Raw genomic sequence first — 8,026 nt, 5'->3', positions numbered from 1 at the left:
AATGCTCACTTGCGTCGGACTCCCTCACTTGAAGACTCTGAATACTCATCCTCAGCTGCGATCGTAAATGCCAGAGTCATCGATGACCAAGATGATGCAACTTAACCTCCTCCAACTTCAGCGTGTGACAACACTGCACCAAGTTCCTCTGCACCACTGGATCTCACCGACGACCCTGCTGCCTCGCCTGCACCTTATGGGAACGAGTAGGCGCTCTATGTCTTCAAACATTTTTGGTCCTCACTGACAAAAGGGGGAGAAGCATGTGAGTTGATAGTCTTCAAGCGGGTCCATATGGGTGGTTGCTTTACTTTTTGCTACTTTTGCCAAGTGCTTACAACTCTCGTTTTCGATACATTTGGTTCTTTGAGTTGTAACACTTGAACTCGATGGTCGTCTGCTACTTATTTGCTTTTCTGTGATGCGATGATAAATTCCGCATGTGCAACGATAAATTCCGCACCTAGATCATTCTGCAGACGTCCATTTTTCATTATGCATGTCATTATCTTCACATACCTTCCATGCATGATGAATTGTCATCATAAGTTGAAGAGGATCTCCACAAGTACAACCTGCCATGTGCATTTGCATACCAAAAGCAAATTATATATATGCACATCTTTAGGGGGAGCCTTTGCCACTTATGAAGACAATAACCTATCCTTTACAATTTCACATATTTTATTCCCCGTTGAAAACTTCAACTAGTTTGTCATCAATCACCAAAAAGGGGGAGATTGTAAGTGCATCTAGTGCCACCCCTAGTTGGTTTTGGAGTATTGACGACAAACCTAGTTGAGGGACTAATGTGTTTGTGAGAATTGCAGGATAACACAGGTAGAAGTCCCTCATTGATTTGGTTTTACTACCAAAGATGACCCCTAAAAATGTATGAAGACAATAAAGTCAGAGGTGGTATGTGAAGACATTCACATAGAAGACTATGATAAGAGAAGACATCGCGTGAAGACCATGGAGCGCGAAGACTTAGCGGTTTCGTCGTTCTGTGTTTTTCTTTGTTGAGTCATAGGAACCACTGTACTGTTAAGTGGGGTCCAAGAGAACCAGTCAGAATGACTGAAGTGATGCTTAACCAAAATCCTATGTCTTTGAGTGAAGACTATGAGAGCAAATCTTGTCCAGAGTTGGATAAGTCAGCTTTGCTTGTAGTCCAAGTAAAGTTGCCGTGTGTGTTTGAAATCTGACCGTTGGAACACGTGTCAGTTCCTTAGTGACCAAGGGTCATTTCAGAAAAATCAGGTCGGGTTGCCTAGTGGCTATAAATAGCCCACCCCTTACAACCATAAACGGTTGGCTGCTCGGAGTTAGAGTACAGCTTTTGTCGTTTGAGAGCAACCCACCTCGAAGCCTTTGAGAGAGAATTCCTTGCGAGGATAAAGCCCTAAACACCCAAAGCCAAAGAGTGTTAGGCATCACTTAAGTCTTCCTGTCTGTGTGATTTGAAGACTTATTACACTTGAGGACTGTGAATCCTCCAGCCGGTTAGGCGTCACGTTCTGAGCATCCAAGAGTCATTGTGGATCGCCGGTGAATGAAGTCTGTGAAGGTTTGGAAGTCTACCTTGAAGACTTACCAGAGTGATTGGGCGAGGACTGGGTGTCCTTAGCTCAAGGGGAATAAGGTGAAGACGAGGTCTTCTGAGTTGAATCTCAGCCTCCCTAACCAGACGTACAGTTGTCACGGCAACTGGAACTGGTTCAACAAATCATTGTCTTCAACGAGTCACTGGTTTCATGCTTCCCTTCCCTTTACTTACTGTTGGTCCTTGTGAAGACATTGTATGATTGCAGTATCTTTTGTCTTCACTGAGTGACTGCTTTTTCTGATTAGCTTCACAATATCTTCCTACCTGATCTTTACTACCTAGCTGCTATTATTCATTGTGCTTTCACTTCATTGAATACTTGACTATGGTTTGCCTAGTGTAGTCTACCTTCCGCTGCATGGTAATAGGTTTATTTCTATCATTTGTCTTTGAAACTTCCATGTTTTGAAGACTTTCATAAAAATCGCCTATTCATCCCCCCCCCCTCTAGTCGATCACTGGCACTTTCAAGATCCATTTATTCTCAATTGCTTGCCGATCAATGGGCAAGTCAACCAAAGTCCATACTTTGTTCTCATACATGGATCCCATCTCAGATTTCATGGCTTCAAGCCATTTTGCGGAATCTGGGCTCACCATCGCTTCTTCATAGTTCATAGGTTCATCATGATCTAGTAGCATGACTTCCAGAACAGGATTAACGTACCACTCTGGTGCGGATCTTACTCTGGTCGATCTACGAGGATCAGTAGCAACTTGATATGAAGTTCCATGATCAACATCATTAACTTCCTCACTAATTGGTGTAGGTGTCACAGAAACCGATTTCTGTGATGTACTACTTTCCAATAAGGGAGCAGGTACAGTTACCTCATCAAGTTTTACTTTCCTCCCACTCACTTCTTTCGAGAGAAACTCCTTCTCTAGAAAGGATCCATTCTTAGCAATGAATGTCTTGCCTTCAGATCTGTGATAGAAGGTGTACCCAACAATCTCCTTTGGGTATCCTATGAAGACACATTTCTCCGATTTGGGTTCGAGCTTATCAGGTTGAAGCTTTTTCACACAAGCATCACAGCCCCAAACTTTTAGAAACGACAACATTGGTTTCTTGCCAAACCACAGTTCATAAGGCGTCGTCTCGACGGATTTCGATGGTGCCCTATTTAACGTGAATGCGGCCGTCTCTAAAGCATAACCCCAAAACGATAGCGGTAAATCTGTAAGAGACATCATAGATCGCACCATATCTAGTAAAGTACGATTACTCAGACACACCATTACCCTGTGGTGTTCCGGGTGGCGTGAGTTGCGAAACTATTCCGCATTGTTTCAAATGTAGACCAAACTCGTAACTCAAATATTCTCCTCCATGATCAGATCGTAGAAACTTTATTTTCTTGTTACGATGATTTTCAGCTTCACTCTGAAATTATTTGAACTTTTCAAATGTTTCAGACCTATGCTTCATCAAGTAGATATACCCATATCTGCTTAAATCATCTATGAAAGTGAGAAAATAATGATATCCGCCACGAGCCACAACATTCATCGGACCACATACATCTGTATGTATGATTCCAACAAATCTGTTGCTCTCTCCATAGTTCCGGAGAACGGCGCTTTAGTCATCTTGCCCATGAGGCACGGTTCGCAAGTACCAAGTGATTCATAATCAAGTGGTTCCAAAAGTCCATCAGTATGGAGTTTCTTCATGCGCTTTACACGGATATGACCCAAACGGCAGTGCCACAAATAAGTTGCACTGTCATTATCAACTCTGCATCTTTTGGCTTCAACATTATGAATATGTGTATCACTACTATCGAGATTCATCAAAAATAGACCACTCTTCAAGGGTGCACGACCATAAAAAATATTACTCATATAAATAGAACACACATTATTCTCTGATTTAAATGAATAACCGTCTCGCATCAAACAAGATCCAGATATAATGTTCATGCTCAACGCTGGCACCAAATAACAATTATTTAGGTCTAATACTAATCCCGAAGGTAGATGTAGAGGTAGCGTGCCGACCGTGATCACATCGACTTTGGAACCATTTCCCATGCAGATCGTCACCTCGTCCTTTGCCAGTGTTCGCTTAATCCGTAGTCCCTGTTTCGAGTTGCAAATATTAGCAACAGAACCAGTATCAAATACCCAGGTGCTATTGTGAGCTCTAGTAAGGTACACATCAATAACATGTATATCGCATATACCTTTGTTCACCTTGCCATCCTTCTTATCCGCCAAATACTTGGGGCAGTTCCGCTTCCAGTGACTAGTTTGCTTGTAGTAGAAGCACTCAATTTCAGGCTTAGGTCCAGACTTGGGTTTCTTCTCCTGAGCAGCAACTTGCTTGCTGTACTTTTTGAAGTTCCCCTTCTTCTTCCCTTTGCCCTTTTCTTGAAACTAGTGGTCTTGTTGACCATCAACACTTGATGCTCCTTTAGCATTGCGAAGAGCTCGGAAATTGTCTTATTCATCCCTTGCATATTATAGTTCATCACGAAGCTCTTGTAGCTTGGTGGCAGTGATTGAAGAACTTTGTCAATGACACTATCAACCGGAAGATTAACTCCCAGCTGAGTCAAGTGATCATGGTACCCAGACATTCTGAGTATATGTTCACTGACTGAACTATTCTCCTCCATCTTGCTGCTGTAGAACTTATTGGAGACTTCATATCTCTTAATCCGGGAATTTGCTAGAAATATTAACTTCAACTCCTAGAACATCTCATATGCTCCATGATGTTCAAAACATCGTTGAAGTCCCGGTTCTAAGCCGTAAAGCATGACACATTGAACTATCGAGTAGTCATCAACTTTGCTCTGCCAGACGTTCTTAGCGTTGTCAGTTGCATCAGCAGCAGGCCTGGAACCCAGCGGTGCTTCCAGGATGTAATTCTTCTGTGCAGCAATGAGGATAATCCTCAAGTTACGTACCCAGTCCGTGTAATTGCTACCACCATCTTTCAACTTTGCTTTCTCAAGGAACGCATTAAAATTCAATGGAACAACAACACATGCCATCTATCTACAATCAAACATAGACAAGCAAGATACTATCAGGTACTGAGTTCATGATAAATTTAAGTTCAATTAATCATATTACTTAAGAACTCCCACTTAGAAAGACATCCATCTAATCCTCTAAGTGATCACGTGATCCAAATCAACTAAACCATAACCGATCATCACGTGAAATGGAGTAGCTTTCAATGGTGAACATCACTATGTTGATCATATCTACTATATGATTCACGCTCGACCTTTTGGTCTCAGTGTTCCGAGGCCATATCTGCATATGCTAGGCTCGTCAAGTTTAACCTGAGCATTCTGCATGTGCAAAACTGGCTTGCACCCGTTGTAGATGGACGTAGAGCTTATCACACCCGATCATCACGTGGTGTCTGGGCACGACGAACTTTGGCAGCGGTGCATACTCAGGGAGAACACTATCTTGAAATTTAGTGAGAGATCATCTTATAATGCTACCGTCAATCAAAGCAAGATAAGATGCATAAAAGATAAACATCACATGCAATCAATATAAGTGATATGATATGGCCATCATCATCTTGTGCTTGTGATCTCCATCTCCAAAGCACCGTCATGATCACCATCGTCACCGGCGCGACACCTTGATCTCCATCGTAGCATCATTGTCGTCTCGCCAATCTTATGCTTCCACGACTATCGCTACCGCTTAGTGATAAAGTAAAGCATTACATGGCGATTGCATTGCATACAATAAAGCGACAACCATATGGCTCCTGCCAGTTGCCGATAACTCGGTTACAAAACATGATCATCTCATACAATAAAATTCAGCATCATGTCTTGACCATATCACATCACAACATGCCCTGCAAAAACAAGTTAGACGTCCTCTACTTTGTTATTGCAACTTTTACGTGGCTGCCACGGGCTTAGCAAGAACCGTTCTTACCTACGCATCAAAACCACAATGATAGTTTGTCAAATTGGTGTTGTTTTAACCTTCGCAAGGACCGGGCATAGCCACACTCGATTCAACTAAAGTTGGAGAAACTGACACCCGCCAGCCACCTATGTGCAAAGCACGTTGGTAGAACCAGTCTCGCGTAAGCGTACGCGTAATGTCGGTCCGGGCCGCTTCATCCAACAATACCGCCGAACCAAAGTATGACGTGCTGGTAAGCAGTATGACTTATATCGCCCACAACTCACTTGTGTTCTACTCGTGCATATAACATCAACGCATAAAACCTGGCTCGGATGCCACTGTTCGGGAATGTAGTAATTTCAAAAAAAATCCTACGCACACGCAAGATCATGGTGATGCATAGCAACGAGAGGGAAGAGTGTTGTCCACGTACCCTCGTAGACCGAAAGCGGAAGCGTTATCACAACACGGTTGATGTAGTCGTACGTCTTCATGATCCGACCGATCAAGTACCGAACGTACAACACCTCCGAGTTCAGCGCACGTTCAGCCCGATGACGTCCCTCGAACTCCGATCCAGCCGAGTGTTGAGGGAGAGTTTCGTCAACACGATGGCGTGGTGACAATGTTGATGTTCTACCGACGCAGGGCTTCGTCTAAGCACCGCTACATTATAATCGAGGTGGACTATGGTGGAGGGGGGCACCACACACGGCTAAGAGATGAATGATCAATTGTTGTGTCTCTAGGGTGCCCCCTGCCCCCGTATATAAAGGAGCAAGGGGGGGGGTGGCCGGCCAAGGGAGCGAGCGCGCCAAGAGGAGTCCTACTCCCACCGGGAGTAGGACTCCCCCCTTTCCTAGTTGGATTAGGACTTGAGGGGGAAGGAGTGGAGGAGAAGGAAGGAAGGGGGGGCGCCGCCCCCCTCTCCTTGTCCTACTCGGACTAGGGAGGAGGGGCGCGCGGCCAGCCCTTGCCTCCTCTCCTCTCTTCCACCTAGGCCCACTAAGGCCCATTTGATTCCCGGGGGGTTCCGGTAACCTCCCGCTACTCCGGTAAAATCCCGATTTTACCCGGAACACTTCTGATATCGAAACATAGGCTTCCAATATATCAATCTTCATGTCTCGACCATTTCGAGACTCCTCGTCATGTCCGTGATCACATCCGGGACTCCGAACAACCTTCGGTACATCAAAACATATAAACTCATAATATAACTGTCATCGTAACGTTAAGCGTGTGGACCCTACGGGTTCGAGAACTATGTAGACATGACCGAGACACGTCTCCGGTCAATAACAAATAGCAGAACCTGGATGCTCATATTGGCTCCTACATATTCTACGAAGATCTTTATTGGTCAGACCGCATAACAACATACGTTGTTCCCTTTGTCATCGGTATGTTACTTGCCCGATATTCGATCTTCGGTATCTGAATACCTAGTTCAATCTCGTTACCGGCAAGTCTCTTTACTCGTTCCGTAATACATCATCTCGCAACTAACTCATTAGTTGCAATGCTTGCAAGGCTTAAGTGATGTGCATTACCGAGAGGGCCCAGAGATACCTCTCCGACAATCGGAGTGACAAATCCTAATCTCGAAATACGCCAACCCAACAAGTACCTTTGGAGACACCTGTAGAGCACCTTTATAATCACCTAGTTACGTTGTGACATTTGGTAGCACACAAAGTGTTCCTCCGGTAAATGGGAGTTGCATAATCTCATAGTCATAGGAACATGTATTAGTCATGAAGAAAGCAATAGCAACATACTAAACGATCGTGTGCTAAGCTAACGGAATGGGTCATGTCAATCACATCATTCTCCTAATGATGTGGTCCCGTTAATCAAATGACAACTCATGTCTATGGTTAGGAAACTTAACAATCTTTGATCAACGAGCTAGTCAAGTAGAGGCATACTAGTGACAGTCTGTTTGTCTATGTATTCACACATGTATTATGTTTCCAGTTAATACAATTCTAGCATGAATAATAAACATTTATCATGATATAAGGAAATAAATAATAACATTATTATTGCCTCTAGGGCATATTTCCTTCACCAACATGTTGAGCTTGCCTTTCCCCCTCATGCTAGCCAAATTCTTTGCACCAAGTAGAGATACTACTTGTGCTTCCGAATATCCTTAAACCCAGTTTTGCCATGAGAGTCCACCATATCTACCTATGGATTGAGTAAGATCCTTCAAGTAAGTTGTTATTTTTGCAAGCAATAAAAATTGCTCTCTAAATATGTATGATCTACTAGTGTGGAGAAAATAAGCTTTATACGATCTTGTGATGTGGAAGAAATAAAAGCGACGAACTGCATAATAAAGGTCCATATCACAAGTGGCAATATAAAGTGATGTTCTTTTGGACTAAGATTTCGTGCATCCAACCATAAAAACACATGACAACCTCTGCTCCCCTCTGCGAAAGGCCTATCCTTTATTTTTTTTCCTATACTTTATACAAGAGTCATGGTGATCATCACCTTTCCCTT

This window comes from Triticum aestivum, chromosome 2A (assembly GCF_018294505.1).
Source record: "Triticum aestivum cultivar Chinese Spring chromosome 2A, IWGSC CS RefSeq v2.1, whole genome shotgun sequence".
NCBI classification, from domain to species: domain Eukaryota; kingdom Viridiplantae; phylum Streptophyta; class Magnoliopsida; order Poales; family Poaceae; genus Triticum; species Triticum aestivum.
The sequence above is the reverse complement of the archived record's forward strand: the minus strand, read 5'-3'. Positions refer to the sequence as shown.